Below are 22,819 nucleotides of genomic sequence, written 5' to 3'. Positions count from 1 at the left end.
GGAAATCTTTGTCTGCTCCAAGGTCACAAAGATTTCCTTTTATTTTTCTTCTTAGAGTTTTATAGTTTTAGTTCTTATGTTTAGGGTTTTTTTTTCCTTTTGAGTTAATTTCATGCATGATGTGAGGAAAGGGTCAAAGTTCTTTTTTCCATATGGATGTCTGGTTTTGCCAGCACATGTTACTGACACTATCCTTTCCCCCTTGAGTTACCTTTGCAGGTTGTTGACAATCCATTGATTATAACTTCTTTTAGTAATATTTTATAGTTTTCAGTATGCTTCTCTTGCTTATTGTTAATTTATCTGTAAAAATTTCTCATGTATGTGAGGTACTATTGAAAATTGTGTTTTAAATTGTCTTTTAAAAGAAATTTGTCTGTTTCATCTAAGTTGTCAACTTTTTTGGCCTAACATTGTTCATCGTATTCTCCTCTTGTCCTTCTAATGTCTATCAGATCTGTGTTGATAATCCTATTCTCCTTCCCAGTATTGGCAATTTCCGTTCTCTCTTCTGCCTTTCCTCCTTCCTTTCTTCCTCCCTACCTCTCTCTTTCTTTCTCTTTCTCTCTTTTTTTTTTTTTTTTTTTTTTTTTTGCCTTGGTAGGTGCTTGAAAATTTTATTGATTTTTAAAAGAACAGTTTTGACTTTGATAATTTTCTGTAATGTCTATTTTCTATTTTATTGATATTTACTCTTATCCTTAATATTTCTTTCCTTTTATTTATTTTGCTCTCCTTTTTTAAAAAAAATTTAACTTTATTTTGTCAATATACAATGTGGTTGATTATTGTGGCCCAATTACCGAAACCTCCCTCCTTCCTCCCTCTCCCCACTCCCTCCCAACAATGTCCTTTCTGTTGCTTGTCCTATCAACTTCAAGGAATTGTAATTGTTATGTCTTCTTCCCTCCCACCCCCCAGTTTATTTGTGTATTTCTTTATTTATTTTTAGCTCCCACAAATAAGTGAGAACATGCGATATTTCTCTTTCTGTGCCTGACTCGTTTCACTTAATATAATTATCTCTAGGTCCATCCATGTTGTAGCAAATGGCAGTATTTCATTCTTTTTAATAGCAGAGTAGTATCCCATTGTGTACATATACCACATTTTCCATATCCACTCACCTGATGATGGACATTTGGGCTAGTTCCAACTCTTAGCTGTTGTAAAGAGTGCTGCAACGAACATTGGGAAACAGGTATACCTTCGACTTGATGATTTCCATTCCTCTGGGTATATTCCCAGCAGTGGGATAGCTGGGTCATATGGTAGATCTATCTGCAATTGTTTAAGGAACCTCCATACAATTTTCCATAGAGGCTGCACCATTCTGCAGTCCCACCAACAATGTATGAGAGTTTCTTTTTCTCTGCAACCTCACCAGCATTTATCGTATCTAAGTGAGATGGTATCTCAGTGCAGTTTTTATTTGCATTTCCTGAGTGCTGAGTGATGTTGAGCATTTTTTCATGTGTCTGTTGGCCATTCATATAACTTCCTTTGAGAAATGCCTATTTAGCCCTTTTGCCCACTTTTTAATTGGGTCACTCTCTTTTTTATTGTAAAGTTGTCTGAGTTCCTTATATATTTTGGATATTAATTCTTTGTCAGATGTATATTTTGCAAATATTTTCTCCCACTCTGTTGGTTGCCTTTTAACTCTGGTAATTGTTTCTTTTGCTGTGCAGAAGCCTTTTAGTTTGATATAATCCCATTTATTTATTTTTCTTATGGTTGCCCATGCTTTTGGGGTTGTATTCATGAAGTCTGTGCCCAGTCCTACTTCCTGAAGTGTTTCTCCTATGTTTTCTTTAAAAAGTTTTATTGTTTCAGGGTGTATATTTAATTCTTTAATCCATTTTAAGTTTATTTTAGTATATGGTGAGAGATATGGGTCTAGTTTCATTCTCCTGCATATTGATATCCAGTTATCCCAGCACCATTTGCTGAAGAGGCACTCTCTTCGCCAGTGTATAGGCTTGGTACCTTTGTTAAAGATCAGATGGTTGTAGGTGTGTGGGTTGATTTCTGGATTCTCTATTCTATTCCATTGATCAGTGTGTCTGTTTTTATGCCAGTACCAAGTTGTTTTGGTTATTAGAGCTTTGTAGTAGAGTTTAAAGTCAGGTAGTGTTGTGCCTCCAGCTTTGTTTTCTTTTGCTCAGAATTGCTATGGCTATGCGTGGTTTGTTGTTATTACATATAAATGTCTGGATAGTTTTTTGCATTTCTGAGAAAAATGTCATTGGAATTTTGATGGAGATTGTATTGAATTTGTAAATCACTTTGGGTAGTATGGACATTTTCACAATGGTGATTCTTCCAATCCAAGATCATAGGATACTTTCCATCTTCTTGTATCCTCTCTAATTTCTCTCAGCAGTTGTTCGTAATTTTCATTATGGAAATTTTTCACATCCTTGGTTAACTCTATTCCTAAGTATTTTACTTTTTGGTGGCTATTATAAATTGGCAAGATGTCTTCATTTCTCTTTCTGCATGTTCACTATTAGAGAATAGAAATGCTGCTGATTTTTGTGTGTTGATTTTGTATCCTGCTACTTTGCAGAAATCATTTATCAACTCCAAGAGTTTTTTTGTAGAAGCTTTAGGCTGTTCGATATATAGGATCATGTCATCTGCATATAGGGACAGTTTGACTTCATCTTTTGCAATCTGGATGCTCTTTATTTCCTTCTCTTCTCTGATTGCTCTGGCGAGTACTTCCAACACTATGTTGAATAGGAGTGGTGAGAGTGGGCATCCTTGTCTAGTTCCTATTCTTAGAGGAAAAGCTTTCAGCTTTTCTCCATTCAAGATGATATTGGCAGTGGGTTTATCATATATGGCTTTAATTATGTTGACATACTTTCCATCTATACCTAACTTGTAGAGAGTCTTTATCATGAATGAGTGTTGAATTTTATCAAATGCTTTTTCAGCATCTATAGAGATGATCATATGGTTCTTGTGTTTGATTTTATTGATATGGTGTATCATATTTATTGATTTGCATATGTTGAACCAATCTTGCATCCCTGGGATGAATCTCACTTGATCATGGTGTATAATTTTGCGTATGTGTTGCTGTATTCTGTTAGCTAGTATTTTATTGAGGATTTTTGCATCTATATTCATCAAAGATATTGGCCTGTAGTTTTTTGTTTTTTAGTTGTATCTTTACCTGGTTTTGGTCAGGGTGATGTTTGCTTCATAGAATGAGTTTGGGAGAATTACCTCTGTTTCAGTCTTTTGGAATAGTTTGTAGAGAATTGGTGTCAATTCCTCTTTGAATGTTTGATAGAATTCTGTTGTGAATCCATCTGGTCCTAGGATTTTCTTTGTTGGGAGCCTTCTGATAACAGCTTCAATCTCTTTTATTGCTATTGGTTAGTTCAGATTTTCTACATCTTCTTGGCTCAGTTTTGGTAGTTTTTGTGTGTCCAGAAATTTATCCATTTCCTCCAGATTTTCAAATTTGTTGGCATATAGTTGTTTGTAGTAGTCTCTAATGATTCCTTGTATTTCAGCTGTATCAGTTGTAATATCACCATTTTCATTTCTAATTTTTGTTATTTGGGTCTTCTCTCTTCTTTTTTTAGTTAGCCATGCTAATGGTTTATCAATTTTATTTATCTTTTCAAAAAACTGACTTTTTGATTCATTGATCTTTTGTACCATTTTTGGGTTTCAATTTCATTACATCCTGCTCTGATCTTAATGATTTCTTTCCATCTGCTAACTTTGGGTTTGGATTGTTCTTGTTTTTCTAGTTCTTTAAGGTGAAGTATTAGGTTGTTCACTTGCCATCTTTCCATTTTTCTGAAGTAAGCATTTAATGTGATAGATTTCTCCCTTAGTACTGCTTTTGCAGTATGGCACAGGTTTTGGTATGATGTATCATTGTTTTCATTAGTTTCAATAAATTTTCTGATTTCCTTTTTGATTTCTTCTTGGACCCATATGTCATTAAGTAGAATGCTGTTTAATTTCCATGTGTTTATATAGTTTCCAGAATTTTATTTGTTATTGATTTCTAATTTTAATCCATTGTGGCCTGAAAAAATACATGGGATAATTTCAAGTTTTTTCAATTTGTTGAGACTTTATTTGTGGCCTAACATGTGATCTGTCCTGGAGAATGATCCATATGATGATGAGAAGAATGAATATTCTGAGGTTGTTGAATGTGGAATGTCCTATAAAGCATATGTACTTCACAGGGCCTGGTTTTCCAAAGCCTTGCAGTTTCAAATATTGACCTTGCAAGGACAGGAAATTTTCCTCAGGCTGTGTCTCTCCTGTACGATAAAGACTTGTGGCACAGCAGGTTGCTGGCTGAAAGACAGACTAGTTACTGATTGTTATGTAAAGATACTGAGAAATTGCTATAAGAAGGAATGTTTGCTGCTAAGATAAAGCTTGTGTTGATAAGACCACTTAATTGCCTTACTGGAATGTCATCTGGCTTGTTTCACTGAAAGTTACCCACCTACATCGTCAAACTACAACCCCACCTTTGTTCTCTTCCTGTAACTTCCTGGTCTGGAAAATAAATGCAGGAAGAGAACCCCAATTTGGCATTAATTTTCCCAAGGAAGGGATCCCTCTTGCTGGAGGGTCCTGGAAAAGTTAACCACTTCAGGGCTTCTCACTGCTCAGTAGATATGGGCTTTGAGTAGTCCTTTGCATGTCTGTCACCCAAGGGAAGTGGGGTGACAAATCAGTGGGGGGTGAAGCAACACAAAGCAACAGCTGGATGGAGTGTTCTGTAGATATCTGACAAGTCCAATTGGTCTAGAATGTTGTTTAGATCTTGTGTTTCTCTGCTGATTCTTTGCCTAGATGATCTGTCCAATACTGACAGTGGGGTGTTCAGGTCCCCTGCTATTATGGTATTAGTGTCTATTTCCTTCTTTAGCTCTAATAGAGTTTGCTTTATAAATCTGTCTGCTCTGACATTGGGTGCATATATGTTTATGATTGTTATGTCTTCTTGATGGACGAATCCTTTTATCATTATGTAGTGGCCCTCGTTATCTCTTTTTATGGTTTTTAGTTGAAAATCTATTTTATCAGATATAAAAATAGCTACTCCAGCTCGTTTTTCATTTCTGTTTTCATGGTAAATCTTTTTCCATCCTTTCACTTTTAGTCTATGTGAGTCTTTATAGGTGAGGTGGGTCTTTTGAAGGCAGCATTTAGTTGAGTCCTCCTTTTTAATCCAGTTAGCCAGTCTGTGTCTTTTGATTGGGGAGTTTAATCCTTTTACATTAAGAGTTGTTATTGAAAAGTCTTGATTTACTCCTAGCATTTTATTGATTTTAGTTTGGATGTCTTAAGTGTCTTTCGTTTCCTTTCTTTCTGATTTGCTGTTCGTCTTCTATATTTGTCGGTTCCTTGGGTTGTAGATAAACTTTTTTTCCCTCTTCATTGTTAGCATTTAAATTTTACTAGTGGGTTTTTAATTTTCTTGAGTTTTTATGGCAGTGGTAGTTATTTTTCAGGTACCAAACTCAGTAGTCCCTTGAGAATTTCTTGTAAGGGTGGTAGTGTGATAGTGAACTCCCGCAGTTTTTGTTTGTCTGAGAAACATGCTATTTGCCCTTCATTTCAGAAGGATAGCCTTGCAGGGTAAAGTATTCTTGGCTGGCAATCTCTGTCTTTTAGTATGTTGACTATATCACCCCATTCTTTTCTGGCTTTTAGGGTTTGTGATGAAACGTCTGATGTTAGTCTGATTGGGGTTCCCTTGTAGGTGACTTGACACTTCCCTCTTGCAGCTTTTAAGATTCTCTCTTTGTCTTTGAGTTTTGCCAATTTGACTATAATGTATCTTGGAGAAGACACTTTTTGGGTTTAATATGTCTGGGGATCTTTGAGCTTCCTGAATCTGAAGATCTGTGTCTTTTCCTATACCTGGGACATTTTCTGCCACTATTTTGTTGAATATGTTTTCAATGCAATCTCCTTTTTCCTCCCCCTCTGGAATACCCATGACTTGGATGTTTGAGCACTTAAGGTTGTCTGATATCTCTCTTAGATTTTTTTCAATGTTTTTAATTCTTTTTTCCTTTTTCTGTCTGCCTATGGTATTTCAAACAGCTCCACTTCAAGGTCAGAAGTTCTCTCTTCTGCTTCTGCAAACCTGCTGGTTAAACTCTCTGTTGTGTTTTTTATTTTGTTGAATGAATTCTTCAGCTCAGCAAGCTCTGCTACATTCTTTTTCAGGGCATTGATTTCCTTGTACATTTCTTCTTTCAGGTCCTGTATACTTTTCATCATTTCATCGTGTTGTCTAGCTGAGTTTTCTTGTATCTCATTTAGTTTTCCTAGAATTATCACTCGAAATTCCTTGTCTGACATTTCAAGGGCTTCTCATTCTATAGGATCTAGAGCTTGAGAGTTATTACCCTTTGGTGGTGTACTTTCTTGATTTTTCATATTCCTGGTGTCTTCCTTTGATGTTTAGTCATTGTGGCAGGGGATTTCATGGTCCACTGGTTTGACACTATTGTCTGGCTAGGATGCTTCTGGGGCTTCCAATTTGGCAAGGCTGCCTCAGTGTCTTCTTGGTCCCCCATTGGCACTTCAGGTGCATGGTTGCCTTGGGTCTTGGGCCTCTCTGGGGAGGCACCTCTCTGGTCGGCATGTACTCAGCCAGGCTGGGGATGGAGTCCAGAGGCAGCGAGGCCTACCTGCTTGGTCATGCGCTGGCCTTTCTCTTCTTTTTCTAACTTCCTAAGGCAGAAATTTATTTCATTAATTTTAGATATTGTTTTCTGTATAAGCATTTAAAGCTGTAAGTTTTCTTATGCACAATACTTTAACTGCATTCCAGAAATTTTGATGTGTTTTATTTCTATTGCCATTGAATTCAAAATATTTTCTAATAACTCTTGTGATTTTTTTTCTTTGCCCTGTGAATTATTTAGAGGTATGTTTAATTTAAAAAGTTGGGTTTCGTGGCTGTCTTATTATTGCTTTCCCATTTAACTCCCTTATAGGTCATGATGGCTAATGTTATGTCAACTTGGCTAGGCCACGTTACCCAGTTTTTGGTCAAACACCAGTCCATACATTGCTGTAAAGATATTTTTTAGATGTTATTAACATTTATGTCAATAGACTTTGGGTAAGTCATATTACTCTCCATAACATGGGTGGGCCTTATCCAATCAGTTGAAAGCCTTAAGAGAAAAGACTGAAGTTCCCCTGAATAAGATGGATCATATTTCCAGACTGTCTTTAGATTTGTGCTGCTACATCAGCTCTTCTCTGGGTCTCTGGGCTGCTGCCCTGCCCTACAGATTTTGGACTTGCCAGCCCCCACAACTGCTTGAGCCAGTTCTTTAAAATAAATCTGTGTGTGTGTGTGCATGCGCACGTGCACACGCACACACACACACACACACACACATCCTATTGTTTCTGTTTCTCTGGGAACTCTGACTGATAGAAAATGTAGAAAACACACTCTTTTTTATTTTGATTCTCTTAATTCATTGACACTTGGTTTATGGCCCAACATATCTTGGTCACATACTATGTACTCCTAAAAAGTATGTATATTCAGCTGTTGTTGGATGTACAGTTCTGTAAGTGTTAATCTGGAAGGTAGTTCACAGTAATGTTCAGATCTTCTCATTCATTGCAGATTGTTTTGTCTAGTTAATATAAAAATTTCTGTGTTGGGGTGTCAACAACTGCTTACTCTGATTGGTAATAGTCTATATCTCCCTCAAATTTTGTCAAGTACCATTTCATGTAATCTGAACTCCATTATTAGGTGCATACTATTGTCCATTATAAACTTATTGTTTTTGATTATTTTTCAAATATTTGTTTTGAAATAATTGTAGATTCACAAAATTGTAGATTCACAAGAAGTAACAGAGACAGTACATAGAGGTTCCATGTACCCTTCAGCCAGTTTCCCCCAAAGGTTACATTTTACATAATTATAGTACAATGTCAAAACCAGGACATTTATATTAGTACAATGTTTGTGTATAGTTCTGCCATTTTAACAAATGCATATTTATGTAACTATCACCACAATTAAGATACAAAACTACTCGATAACCACAAAGGTGTCCCCAATGCTACCCCATTATAGTCTCATCCAAATCCTCTCTACCATCATCACTAACCAGTGGCAACCATTAATGTCCTTTATATCTCTATAATTTTGTTCCTTCAAGAATGTTACATAAATAAATCACACTGTTTATGACCCTTGACTTTTGTCATTTAGCATAGCAATCTTGAGATCCATCCCAGCTGTTGCATGTATCAAGAATTCATTTCCTTTTATTGCTGAGTAGTATCCTCTGGTATGGAAATACCACAGTTTATTTAATAATTCACCTGGTAAGGAACATTTTGGTTATTTCTAGTTTTTGCTAGTACAAATAAAACTGCTATGAACAATCATGTACCGAGTTTTGTGCATATAAGTTTTCATTTCTATGAGATAAATGCAATTGCTGGGTTGTATGCTAAACGTGTGTTTAGTTTTTTATAAAACTTCCAGACTATTTTCCCAAGTGGCTGCACCATTTTATATTTCTATGCATGAGAAATCCAGTTTTTTCACGTTCTTGCCATAATTTTAGCTCTTCTTTTTTTTTTTTTTTTTGTCTTTTTTCGTGACTGGCAACGGATCGCAACCCTCAGTGTTGCGCCCGTACCAGACCGGGACCGGCTATGGGATCGCAACCCTCGGTGTTGCCCCCGCTCCTCGCTCAGCCAGTGAGCGGCCGTTCTGTATGTGGGATCCGAACCCTCGGCAGGAGCGCCGCCGCGCTTCCCAAGTGGCGCACTGTAGCAGTGCGCCACCGGGCCGGCCCAATTTTAGCTCTTCTAATAGGTGTGTGTATGTGATATCTCATTGAGGTCTTCATTTGCATTTCCCTGATGGCTAGTGATATTGCGCATCTTTTCATATGCTAATTTGACATTTGTATATGCTCCTCAGTGAAATATCTCTTCATGTCTTTTGCCCATTTTCTAATTAGGTTGTTTGTTTTTAGTTTTGAAACTCCTTTACATAGTTTAGACCTTTCATTTTTCAGATATTTTTTTTCTCATTCTGTAGGTGTAAGAATGTTCTCTCATTGTGTAGCTTTCTTTTCATCCTCCTGAGAACAAGTTTTAAATTTTGATTAAGTCCAATATTTGATTATTCTTTTATGAATTGTGCTTTTTGTGTCATGTCTAGGAATTTTTCACCAAGCCCTAAGTCCTGAAGATTTTCTCTTACGCTATTTTCTAAAAGTTTTATAGTTTTATATTTTCCACTTGAATCTCTTATCTGTTTCGAGTTCATTTTTTTATAATGTGTGAGGTTTATGTTGAGGTTCATTTGTTTGCCTGTGGATATCCAATTGGTCCAGCACCATTTGTTGAAAAGACTATCCTTCCTCCATTGAGTTGTTTCTGTACTTTTGTCAAAAATCAGTTAGTCTTATTTGTGTAGGGATTATTTCTGGTTTCTCTATTCTATTCCCTTGTTCTACGTGACTATCAGTATTACACAGCCTTATTTTTTTCTATACTGTACTTTATTCTTCTTTTCAGAATTATTTTAGCAAATCTAGATCATTTGCCTTTTGGTATAATTTTTAGAATAATCTTGTCTATGTCTACAAATAATTTGCTGGGATTTTTATAAAAATTGCACTAAATCTATATGTCAGTGTGGAAAGAATTGATATCTTTACTATAGTAAATCTTCTAATTCATAAGCATAGAATAGCATTCCATTTATTTGGATGTTCTTTTATTTCTTCTGTATTTTATAGCTTTAGTATACAAGTCCTGTACATGTTTTGTTAGACTTACACCTAAATATTTAATTTATTTTAGAGTGATTGTAAATAGTAATGTATTTTAAATTTTGGTTTCTATGTATTTGTTGCTAGTATATAGAAATACGGTTTTTGTATTTTGCTTTTTGTATTTTGACTTTTTATCCTGCATCCTGGTGAACTCACTTATTAGCTGTTGGAATTTTTAGTAGATTCCTTGGGATTTTCTACATAGACCATCATGTCATACCCTTCTTTCTTCTTTCCTAATGTTTCAAGATTCCTTCTTTTATAACTGCCGTTATATTTAGATAACTTTCTTCAGTTACTGTTTTAGGGTAGGTTTGCTTGTAAATTCTATTTGTTTTTATTTTCCACTGGAGAATGCCTTAATTTCTCCTTCATTCCTGAAGAATGTTTTCCTTAGATATAGAATTCTGTTTAAATTTATTTTCATTCAGCAATTGAAAAAAGTTGTGCCACTTTCATCTTGCCTCCATGATATCTGAAGAGAAATCCACTGTCATTTTACCTGCTTTTCCCCTGTGAGCAATTTGTTATTTTTTCTAGTTGCTTTCAGGATCTTTTCTTTGTCTTTAGTTTTCATAAGTTTGACTATGATGTGTCTTGCCATGGATCCCTTTGGGTTTATCTTGTTTGTATTTTATTCAGTTTTTTGAATCTATATCTTTTTTATTTTGCTTTTTTCTGTTGTTTTTTGTTTGTTTTGCAAATTTGGAAAAATTTTGGCCATTATTTCCTTGGCTTCAGCCTTACATTCTTTCTCCTTCTGAGACTCCAACAATAGCAATGGTTGATCTTTTGTTACAGTTTCTTATGTCCCCGAGGCTCTGTTTTAGTTTTCAGTTTATTTTTTCTGTGTTATTTTGTCATCAAGTTCACTGATTCTTTCCTCTCTCCTTTAGATTCTACTTTTGAGTCATTCATTGAGGTCTTTTTCTTCAGTTATTGAGTTTTTTAGTTCTAAAATTTCCACTTAATTCTTCTTTATGTCTTTTATATCATTGCTATTCCTTTCTTTGCTGAGAGTTTCCAATTTTTCCTTTTTCTTCTTGATGCATGTTTATAATTTACCTTTCATGGATTTTGTGGCAGTTACTTTAAAATCCTTGTCAGATAATTCCAACGCCCGCATCTTCTTAGTGTTGGCATCTGTTGATTGTCTTTTTCACATAGTGCTGGTGGAGAAAAGAGGGTGCTGCTTAGTTACCACCGGGTGAAGATGGAAGTTCAGCTTTTCAACTTGACCTCTGTTGACATCCAAGCGGGGCAGGGATCTTTGTTACTGCAGGGTAGGGCTGGGAGTTCAGGCTCCCTCTGTCATCATCTGGTTTTCAGCAACTTTACTATGATATATATACCTTGGTGTGGTTTTCTTTATGTTTGCTTGATTTGGAGGTTGATGACATTCTTAGATGTGTGGATTTGTAGTTTTCTTTACATTTAGATATTTTTTATTGTTATTATTTTTCAAGTATCTTCCCTTTTCCAGAACCACAATTAAATGTATTATAAGATTGCTTGATATTGTTCCTCAGTTTACTGAGGGTCTATTAACTTATCTCAGTTTAGTTTTCTGTGCTTCATGTTGCATAGCTTTTATGGCAAAGCTTAGTATTTATTTCTTTTTCAGTTTCTAATCTAATGTTAATCCCATCATTCATTGTATATTTCATTTCATATTGTATTTTTCATCTTTAGAAGTTCCATTTGTATCTTCCCACAGCTACATTTCTGTACTCATTATGTTCATGTTTTCCTTCAAATCCCTGAGCTCATTTAAGATTCATAAAAGCTTTCTTCAGGTGCTTCTTGAATAATTCTGCTTGATGCTTTAATAAGCAGTTAATTAATTTTTTACTTACATGGACATTATTATTATTATTAATTTCATAATTAAAGAAACTAAAGCTCAGAATGGCTAATTAATTTGCCCAAGGTCATATATCTAGAAAAATAGGAACTAGAGTCCAGGATCATCTGATTCCAAACTTCATCTTCATAATTACTATTCTATTCAACATTGTGTCTTGTCTATTAACTGGTCGTTTAAACTTGAACAAGAATTTTTCTTCTGTAAACCTCAGTTTCCAGGTCTATAAAAATAGAAATCATGAAAATGCCTACTTCACAGCATTGTATACAAAAAGAACTTTTCCTCAAGTTATTTTGGCTGCAATTGAGGGAAGGAAAATATGTATATAAAGGCATCCCAGCAATAGAGGATAGGTGTGAGGTGGGGAAAAGACACCTCACTGAAAGGCTGTTATGAACAGGGAGTATGAAGACATGGGGGCATTCCTTAAAGAGGTCCTTGAGTGGGAAATAAAAACATTAAGACCCATTCTTTCATAAATATGCCTGGTTCTACCTGGATATGTCTGAGCAATGGTGGTTTCTATCATTTTCTTAATATGAATTTACCATTTGATGTTAGTATACTGTGGAAAAAAAGAAATTGTTATATATTGGTCATTTTAACAACCTCTTATAACAATCCAGATACTGATAATGGTCGGAATAGCATCTGTTGGAATGAATTTGTGTTGTTTAAGATAAGGATTTCTTCCTGGATTTGAATCCCTTCACAGAGCCTTCTCTATGGCCAGTTTCTCTAAACAGGGCTTGTTTGTCCTGCGTATCCAGGGCATATTAATGAGTTCCATGTGGAGATCGGTTTCCTTTTTTAAAATTTTTATTTAGCTTTTTGTTCTTTGTAGTTTATTTGGCTACAAGCCAATAGAACTACTCCAGACAGCCATCTTGAAAATTTACTCAGGGTTCAATATTTTGCTTACTTCCATCTCTACATGATTATATTGCTGTAGACTCTGTAGTAGGGATGCAGAGCCACACAACATAAAATATTTGCCTCTAAGAGATTCACAGTCTACTGGGGAGGACAGACTATAAGTTAAACATGATGTAGTGATTATGCATAGGTCACAATGTTTGGGAGAGTGAAGCAGGAGGATGTGCCTTATCCAACCGGGAAGGGGATAGACAGTCAACACTCTGGAGGGGTCCCAGGGAGGGTGATGTGTGACTGAATTCTGAAAGATGAATACAAGTTTGCCAGGGGTAGAAGTAATGGCAGGGAGGGAGGTTTCCCGTAGAGGGTGGGGAAGCTTGGGGGTGTGGTGAGTATAGTGTCTCTGGTATGTGTGGTTTGTTTTGACTGGGGCTCAGAGAGATAACACAGGACTGGTAGGCAGGGTTCAGACCATGAAGAGACTATTATGCATCTTGGTCACAAGGGAGTCTGAATGCAAAAGCGTGGGTGAGGAGCTATTAGTTTATATTCACACTGGAAAAACAACTCAAAGTACAAGGCTAGTTGCTGACAAATCAGTTGCCTAAGGTATGTGTCTGATCCTACATGAGGGGTGATGCAGAAATACCTATGACTGGCTGGGTCTAAGCTCTCAGACAGCGAGGAAATCTGCTGAGTGGAAGACTTTAGAGTCTGACTCTGAGATAAACAGAGCTCTACCCTGTGGGCACACATTTCTGGGGGGAGGTAACTCAGTTGGGGGTGTATGGTGTTGGTTACTGCCTGGACTTGTGCAGGCTCCTGAGTTCACAGGCAGACCACAGGAAGCTGACATATCCAAAGAGGCATAAATACGATGGGAAGAGCACTGGCGGAGGCCAAGGAAATGTTTAAAACCAAGGGTGGGGGTAAGGAGAGGAGTGCCCTGTGTTAATATCAACCTCAGTGCAGAGGTCCAGTACTGATATTCCCTCCTCAGCTCAGTAATTATAGTTGTCAGGTGCCAGGCTTTGAGCTAAGCACTTTCCTTGCATATTTAATAACAGTAACTGATATATTTTGAGCACTTGCTTTGTCTCATGTACTGTTCTAGATACATTCCATATTGTTACTCATTTAATTCTTACATCTACCCTACAAGGGAGTTAAAACTATTATTTTTATGTTACGATGAGGAAACTGAGTATCAGAAGTAAGATTTGCCTAATATCACACATGTAAGAACTAACCAGTGGATCTGGGATTTGAGCTGAGGTAGCAGAAAGTCACAGAGCCCATGGTCATTCTCACCATAATTCTATGAGATAAGCATCATTATCCCTTGATAGATGGGGAAACTGAGGCTCAGAGTTGTTAAGTAAGTAGTGGAGATGAAATGGACCTCACTGTCTGACTCCAGTGCTGTTTGCCTTAGCTACTATGCTCCGTGGCTCACAACATCAGTAACATGTCCAGAGCTAGTTTCTGCCTCTATGAACTCTTCCATGATTAGCACAATGTATGGACCTGAATTGTATAAGGATGCTGGGCTGTGGAGAGGTTCTACCAGACCCTCTAAGGAGCTCATAAGTGTGTCCTCAAGAAGGCAAGTATGGATGTCTGTTCCACACAGAGGGTGTTAGCCACATACTTGGTATTAGCTAAAGAATCCATCCATCAGGCAGGGATCATCACCATGGGCCCCACCTACCCTGCTCTCACAACCAGCCTCAGACACGCAGGAGTTGGCCCTTGGAAAGAAAAGTAGAAAAGGTATCCAAGAGCCAGACATGGTCCACCCTTTCTCTCACCAGGGAGCCAGAGTAGAAAGAGCAGGCCACTTCCCACTCTAATCCCTCAAGTCAAACAGGAGATGTAGGGAAGAAATAGTGAGTAAATTTGTTATGAGTTGGGAACTATAAACTGGACTAGATAAGACTTTTTCTTTAAAAAAAAAAAAAAGAGCAATTATGGAACCTGGAAAGTTTTGGCATTTGCTCAAGGTATCATTAAGGGAAGAGAAAGGGAGAATCCACAGAGCACAAGCAGTGACAGAAAAATTTTAAACTGTTTCATGAGATGTTGCTCAATAGACCAGATACAGTGGTCATCTGCCACCTCAGGCATTCCATCATAGCCCATCCTTTCCGTCATCAGCTGTTCCTCGTTTCACCTCTCTTGTCCTCAGAAGAACTCTATGTCCAATCCCAATGCTTGCTGCTGTGGCAGAGGCCTTTCAGCTAATGGCTGAAAGCCAACAGCTGTTATTTCTCTAGGAGTCATACTATATCCCACTAGCCAGATTATTAAACAATCTAAGGTCAAGGCACAGTGGTGTGCAGGGGTTAGACCAAGTTTGAGTAGACGATCATGAATCAGGCTCTGAGTATCTCCAGGGGATGGATTTTAAACCCCTGTTAAGCTGGCTTCCTGAGAATTTTCTCATTCTTTGTTGACAGTGCAGGAACTGAGCTGAGAGCCCTATAACTGTTAAACAGTTGGGGGAAATGATCTGCATGTCCTTCTATGAAGAGACAGGATGTCCCAGGGATAGGAACCAGAATCTTACAGGTGGTAGCCAAGGACTTGTGCCTCTTCCTGAAAAATACAGCCCTGGGGAAGAAATAGAGTCAGCCTATCTAAGATAGCCCTGCCTCAGTGGATGGAGTGGAAACTATGATATACACTCTGGAAGACCATGGGACTATGAAAGTGCTGCAAATAGCTCCAAGCTTTTGTTTTTCTTTTTTCCTTTTTGTCTTTTTTCATGTCCGGCAACGGATTGCAACCCTCAGTGTCGCGCCCATACTGGACCGGCACCAGCAACGGGATCGCAACCCTTGGTGCCGCGCCCGCACCTCGCTCAGCCAGTGAACGGGAACCGGTCTGTATGTGGGATCCGAACCCTCAGCAGGAGCGCCGCCGCGCTCCCAAGCGGCGCACTGTAGCAGTGCGCCACCGGGCCGGCCCTATAGCTCCAAGCTTTTGGACTGAGATATTTATTGGAAATTTAATTCTTCTAAGAAAATTTGACTCCCACCAGACCTCAGAAGTTTCTCCTAAGAACAGAAAACTGAGCATGCTAAATGAGGCCATTGCTCCAAGCTATGTCGGAACTCCTAAAAGGAGACCAAAGGAGAGTGTGTGGGGATGGCCAGGGCATCCTCTACGTCACTTCCCATACCAAGGCCACACTTATGGGTTGCTCTTTGTGGCCTAAAATTGATCTATCACCTAAGAATCAATACTTCTCAGCCTACATTTAAATTATTTTTATTTTTTATTTGTACCCCATCTCAGAGAGAGTAAACTTTATATGATTTTAGGTAATTATTATCTTGAAATGTCCAACATAGTCAATTCATTCATTCATGCACTCATTTATTCAACAATCATTTATAAAGTACCTATTGTATGCCAGTTACCCAAGCTTAAATTCCTAAGTTCGTAGTATTTCCAGGCCCCTCAGGAGGTAGCAGGCAGGGAGATGTCTCCGAAGAATAGAGAACTTTACTCAAACTGCAGAAAGGTGCATGTGGGAAGCATAAGGGACAAAGTCACAAATTTTAGGACAACCTAAAATTTGGAGAAAAGAATATGAAAGAAGATGTGACTTTCACTTTGTGTTCCTATTTTTCTAGAGACTTAAATCACAGAAGCATATTAACTTTCTGTATGGAGACTACAGGGTGAAGCAGGAAATATCATATACTCCTTTCAATCCTTGTTGAGAATTAGTACTTCTGAATGGGGCTTCTTACATGTTTAGCAGGACTGAAATGTTTGGAGGACCATAGCTTACTTGGAGGTTATAACAATAGTGGCTTCTTAGTTTCTGTCTAGATGAAAAATTTGTTATTTTAATATTACAGAACAAGATAGAAGTGGGATTTCACAATTTCCATACCTATTTTCATGCTCATTGGATGGTTCCATCATGTTTTGAACATTTAAAATATTTTTGAGTCTGAAATGTGCTGTGAACGGGATGGGAATTTCTATCCCATGCCTTCCGGTGAGGAGAAAGGTGGGGGTGGGTGGGTGGTGAGAAGCAATAATAGCTTTAGAGAAAGACTTGCTCACCCTCACGCCCTCTCAGCCTACTTAGTAAGGTGATTTGGAAGCTTTAAAAAGCATTTTGCTTTTAGCTCCACTCTTGTGTAGGTAAAGAAATTACTGCATGAGCTCACCCTTGGCCTCCAGCTGTGGGCTGTCATGCTGGTAAATCTGTGATAGTAGAGTCAGCACACCAAATGTCTGTACCTTTGTTCTAATCTCAAAATGAACTGGACCCAGAAAAAAATTATTTCCATATTATTTTTATCTGTAACCTTTCAAGCCTGTGGGTTTCCTCCAAGGCATTTCTTTTGCCAGGTAGGGGAGGGCAAGGGAGGAGAGGACAAGGTGAAGAAGGGGAGGGAATGAAAACAGTCCCTTGACATACTCAGACAAAGCTGCCTTTTTCATGTGGGGTAGGAGGGAGGTTGACATTTGGTGGGGCCATTGTAGATGGCATCGTATAGATGTAAGTGGAGCTTTCTAAGCTTGTTTTAAGATTACAGCCATAAGAGAACACAGCAAATATTTCCTATGGCATTGAGCAAAACACAAACCAGAACCCTTTTAATGATGCTCCCTGTGCTTCAGGACCCTCTGCAAAGTCTCTGGCCTGTTGTTTCATATGCTTGAGCCGGCAGTTTGTCGTGCAAAACAGCCTTACAACACTGGCCCTTGTTCTCCCTAAAGGGAATATACCAGACAGCATGTTTGCTTTGCCCATGGCCTCCCCAGGGAATAGCAGCTCCAGTGCTTTTCTGGATTCAAGCATCTTAAATGAGACTTCAGCACTCAGCAGAGCCCCACAGAGCTGCAGGAAGAATCTGGATGGGATCCTGGCCCTGGCCCCTCTCTCGCCTCTTACTCTAGCCCCTCCCCTCCAATCCTCACACTCTTCTGAGGTTGGCAGCTGCAAGGAGAAGGCCCCAATGGGAACTGTGAACTCTCCTTTATCCACAGTTCTGGCTTGGAATCAAATTGCTGATACCAGTGACACCTCTCCTGAGGGAAGCTTGATGGCATTGGGCTGCTGGAGGAGACAACATTATGTGTCTTTTAAAAGTGAGGACAGTGAAAGATCACTTCTGATTGGGGAGGTGGGATCTGGAAATGGCATTAAAATTGAGGGATAATTAAGATGGTTGAAGAAGACAAAGGAAGAGAAACTTGGAGGGGGATGGAGACTCAGGTCAGAAACAGTCTTCTGTGATACTTCAAATGGCTAAGCCTCTCTCATTGGGACTCTCATCGAAGCACAACCTTGGAACTATAATCTGTTAACTTGTCAGACATCTAGAGAAGAGGATGACCTCTTCTGGGTAGCAACTGTGTCGATGAATTCAACTCCATATGGCCATACCTAGCACAGGTATGTCACAGAACAAGTGCTGTTGAATAAGTGCTGTTGACCTGAAGTGTCAACAGCAAGAACAAGCTCAGGAGGTGCAAGAGAGCATAAGAAGACAGGGGAGAGGTGTGAATAAAGCTGGAAGGGAAGCAGGTATTTTCTCTTCCTGTGGGTCATGTAACTGAAACTCTTTTGAGTAGGTAACAAAGATTTCTGAGAACGTGTGTGTAGGCTCTGCTTTCAGCACAGGAGGTAAGGTGACAACTGTCACCTCCCTGGCTCCCTCCTCCCTCTCAGCACTCCTTAGTTCCTGAGATAATGGAGATCATCAGACCTCTGTCATCTATCCATCACCAAACTGACCACCCTGCCTGCATTTGAACCCACTTATTCTGCCCACAGATGGAGAAATGGTTCCTACTGCTACTGGGGGCCAGGCCCTCCCCCCAGGCACTGGCTCCTCTCCTCTTTCGCCTACTCAAGGACTTTCGTCCTGCATTTGTCCTGAAATCATCCCCACTCTCTCCTACATTGACAGTTTCTCCTTCTTTGCAGAAGCATTCTCATGGACATACAGTGCACTTCAGCATCTCCCATTTTAGCTGTTGACCCATTTCTCTGCCCCTTCTTATATCAAAGCTCTCTAAAAGAGTGTGTAATATAATATATTATATCTATCTTTTAACTCTTAGCCTCCTACATTCCCTTTAACCCACGTCAGTCACATTTGTATCTACAAACTCTGTTGAAAATGCCCTGGTCAAGGTCACCACTGATTTCTATCTTGCCCAAAATAACAGTTGATCATATCTTCCCCCTCGCCCATTATTTCAATGACTCTGTTCATTCTTGCTGTTCTTCGGAGCACTAGGTCTTTCACCCTGTGCACTTGTTGCTTGCTTCTCCTGGAACATGGGTCCTTCAGACCTTCGCCAGTCTCTCTTCCTCATTCATTCAAGTCTCTGCTCAGAGGCGGCATCCTCACTGACAGTAACGTCCCTGACATCCTCACTGACAGTAACATCCCTCACCACCCCCTGCACCATCCTCTACTCCCTTATCATGCTCTGTCTTCCTTCTTAACACTTATAACTGCTGAAGTTATATATGTATTTGTAGACCGGTTTATGTATGACTTCCCAGTAGAATATAAGCTCTGGGAGCTTAGAAACTTTGTCAGTCTTGTCCCTTTCATATCCCCAGCACCCCGGACAGAGCTGGCACACAGTCAGTCTTCAATAAACTGTTGTCGAATGATGACTGAATGAAGACATAGCCCTGCTCCTAACGTGCTCATGGTCTAACTGGGGATAATGATGGTGATGCTGATCATGACGATACATAATACTAAGTGTCTCATATATACACACAAATACAATCATTCAATCTTCCCAATAACTATATGAAGTTATGAAGTAAGAGGCGTTAGGTCTACTTTATAGATGAGGAGACTGAAACTTTAGAAGAATGACGTGACTTGTGTAGGATTATACACTGGTCAGCAGTAGAGCAGTGACTCAAACACACGTCCTTCTGACTCCAGAGCTGTGCCCTTCAACTTCAAAGGCTTTGATCTCACAGTCTGACAACATGTTAAAAGGTCACCCCATCTGTTCAGGTTGCCTTAATGTGAATATGACAGTTCCGCCTACGTGCGAGAAGTGAACACCCATTTATGCTTGCTTAGTAGAAAAGAGTGCTGACTTTACTCATTTTGCTATAAAAGCAGTCTCTATGCCAGAAGCCAAAATACACAGGGTTGGTAAATATTTTGTACTTGGTTACAAGCGAGAACCCAAATCCAATTAATTTTGGCTCTGTGTGATAATGATTGTTCACTAGTTTTAAGAAATATGTAGGCAGGTTCAATTCCAACTTGAAGACATTCCTTGGTCCTATTTCAGCTGAGTGTTTTAGGAAATTAAAACCCTTTGATCTATTTGGGCTTGTTTCTGAGTTCAGCACAGTTTGTTCCCCATCATGGTTTATAGTCAGGTTTGGTGCAAGGCCCTGGCTACTGAGTTCCATGGTCTGGGTTTCCTGTAAGCTCATAACCTGTCCCAGTGGGTATGGAGGAGCTAGGAAAAGCTAGCACTGTGTGTGTGGCAAGTGATCTTAACTTGGGTCAAGCTGGAAATGAGGGGCTCCTTTCTGCTCAGCTACATATGTAATTTTAAAGTTTCTAGCTACCAAATTTAAAAATAAAAAGAAAAAAGTAAAAATTAGTTTTAATAGTAGATTTTATACCCCAGTACACCCAAAATATTATTATTTCAACATGTAATCTACATAAAGAAGTGTTAAATCTGGTCTGTATTTTACACATACAGCATATCTTAAATCAGACAAACTACATTTCAAGTGCTCCATAGCCATATGTGGCTAGTGACTACTGTAATGGATAGTGTATCTCCAGAGAGTGAGAATGGATTTTGATTTTGTTGTTGTTTTTGCTGCTGATGATAATGATGTTGTAATTATTATTTTATCTGAATATACCAGACATATGGCATCTTAAAGTTTGCATAGTATAATTACCCATCTGATCCTTGACTCTTTTCTGAAGTATCACCTAAGATACTAAGATACTGTTGGATAAGAAGTCATCCAATATCTGCTCACACAGTGATAGGGAATTTTCCTTTCTGAAGTAACTTATTCCATATCTGGCCAGCTTTCATTATTACAAAATGAGCCTTTTACTTGAGCTAAAAACTGTCCCATTGGTGTTTCTCTTGTGATGTTGCACTTTGAAGCCACAGAGAGTAAATCTGATTCTTATCACATGACTGTTGTTTTTATATTTGAAGGTAGCTAGCATGTCTTGTTGTGTCAGTCTTCCCCAAATAAACTGTACTATGGCTTCCAGCATTACTCCTGTCAGTTTCAAAACTTCTCAATATTCTGCGAACAATTTCCAGATTCTCATTGTCCCTCTTAAAGCGTGATACCTTGTGTAGTCCTATCAGCCCAAAATAGAGTGAGATCATGAACTCTCCCAATCCCTTACATTACACTTACTGCACCATCATCACAGCTTACTATTGCCTCATATTGAGCCCCTTGGCCACAAAAAATCTAAACATCATCCTTTTGCCACATTTTCCATAAGTTTTTATGTGAATAGTTGTATCTGGACCTAAAGAAATACCAGAAAATAGGCATGGTCCACGTATCATCTAACTCTGGGGAGTTGGAGTGAACAGGAGTAAGGAAAATGATTCAGGGAATGACATAAGAAACTTAAAAAAATGGGCCCTCTTTTCCCTTTTAGAATCTGAGATCACGGGAAGATGGTGGACTAGAGGTGTCCAGGGGGCATTCCTCTTGCAGAAGAAGATCAAAATGGCAGCACTGCCACCACAACCACAGTCACCAGAGCCACTATCCAGACCGACAACTACTGCCAGTTGTAGAGCAGCTCCCCACAGAGCAGCCATCTTGCAGGTGGCCCATCATTGCAGCTGTAGACTCCACAGATGCAACAGGAGTGGTTGCAACCACTGCTGTCATTGCTTCCTGCACAAGTTAACCCCACTGCTGCCAAGGACACTGCAGATGGGAGGGAGGCAATTGCAGCCACTGGTGCCCCTGCTGCCCCCATGAGGTAAAGCCACTGCTGCCAAGGACACAGTCAAGGACACTGGAGACTCCAGGGATGCAGTTGCAGCCACCAGCACACCAGCTGCCCCCACACCACAAGATAACCCTGCTGCCACTGTGGACACTGTAGACATGAGGAAGGCAGTTACTGATGCTAACACACCTAATGCCCCCATGAGGTAACCCCACTTCTTCTGAGGACACTGCAGATATGAGGGAAGCAGTTGCAACTGCTGGAACCCCTGCTGCCACCACAAAGTAACCCCACTGCCACTACAGACACTGTAGCTGTGTGGGCCACCACTGTGGACACTGAAGCAAAGTGGGTAGCTGCTGCAACCACCACTGTTGCAGTTGCCTCCACCACCAGTGCTACTGGCAGCCACTATCGTTATATGAGTTGCTGGCCACCACTGGAGCCACTGCTGCCATGTGGGCAGTCCATCAAAGCCACCACCACAGCCACTGCTGCTGCAAGGGTGGCCTGCTACCACAGCAACAGCTGCAGCAGTCACTGCCACTGTGCAGGCAGACTGCTGACCATTTGACTACATTAACACAAGGAGGGTCACTAGTGGAGTCTGGGGAAGGAGAGTAATAAAAGAAACAATTTGATGACAGACATCAACACATATATGGGGGACAAGAAAATATGAGTCCACCAAAGCAATACAATAACTCTCAAGTACCAGACCCCATAGGGCAGGAAACCCTTGAAATGACTGAAAAGGAATTCTGAGTAAAAATATTAAGGAAACTCAATGAGATAAAAGAAGATATATTTAGATGATGACACAATGAACTGAGAAAAACTATCCAGGATATGAAGGAGGAAATTTATGAAGAGATTAACACTATAAAAAGAATGTAGCAGAACTCATGGAACTGAGGAAGTCATTTAACAAAATATAAAACACAACAGAGAGCTTAAGCAGCAGGCTAGAGCAAGCAGAAGAAAGATTTTCTGGGGCCGGCCCGGTGGCGCACTGGATAAGTGCGCCGCTTGGGAAGCGCGGCGGCGCTCCCGCCCGAGGGTTCGGATCCCACATACAGACCGGTTCCCGCTCACTGGCTGAGCGAGGCGCGGGAGCAACACCGAGGGTTGCAATCCTGTTGCCGGTCCCCGGTTTGGTACGGGGGCAACACTGAGGGTTGCGATCCGTTGCCGGACACGGAAAAAGACAAAAGACAAAAAAAAAAAAAAAAAAAAAAAAAAAAATTTTC

The sequence above is a fragment of the Galeopterus variegatus genome, unplaced genomic scaffold, assembly GCF_000696425.1.
Source record: "Galeopterus variegatus unplaced genomic scaffold, G_variegatus-3.0.2 Scaffold97, whole genome shotgun sequence".
In the NCBI taxonomy this organism is placed as follows: Eukaryota; Metazoa; Chordata; class Mammalia; order Dermoptera; family Cynocephalidae; genus Galeopterus; species Galeopterus variegatus.
This window is presented reverse-complemented; position numbering follows the sequence as displayed.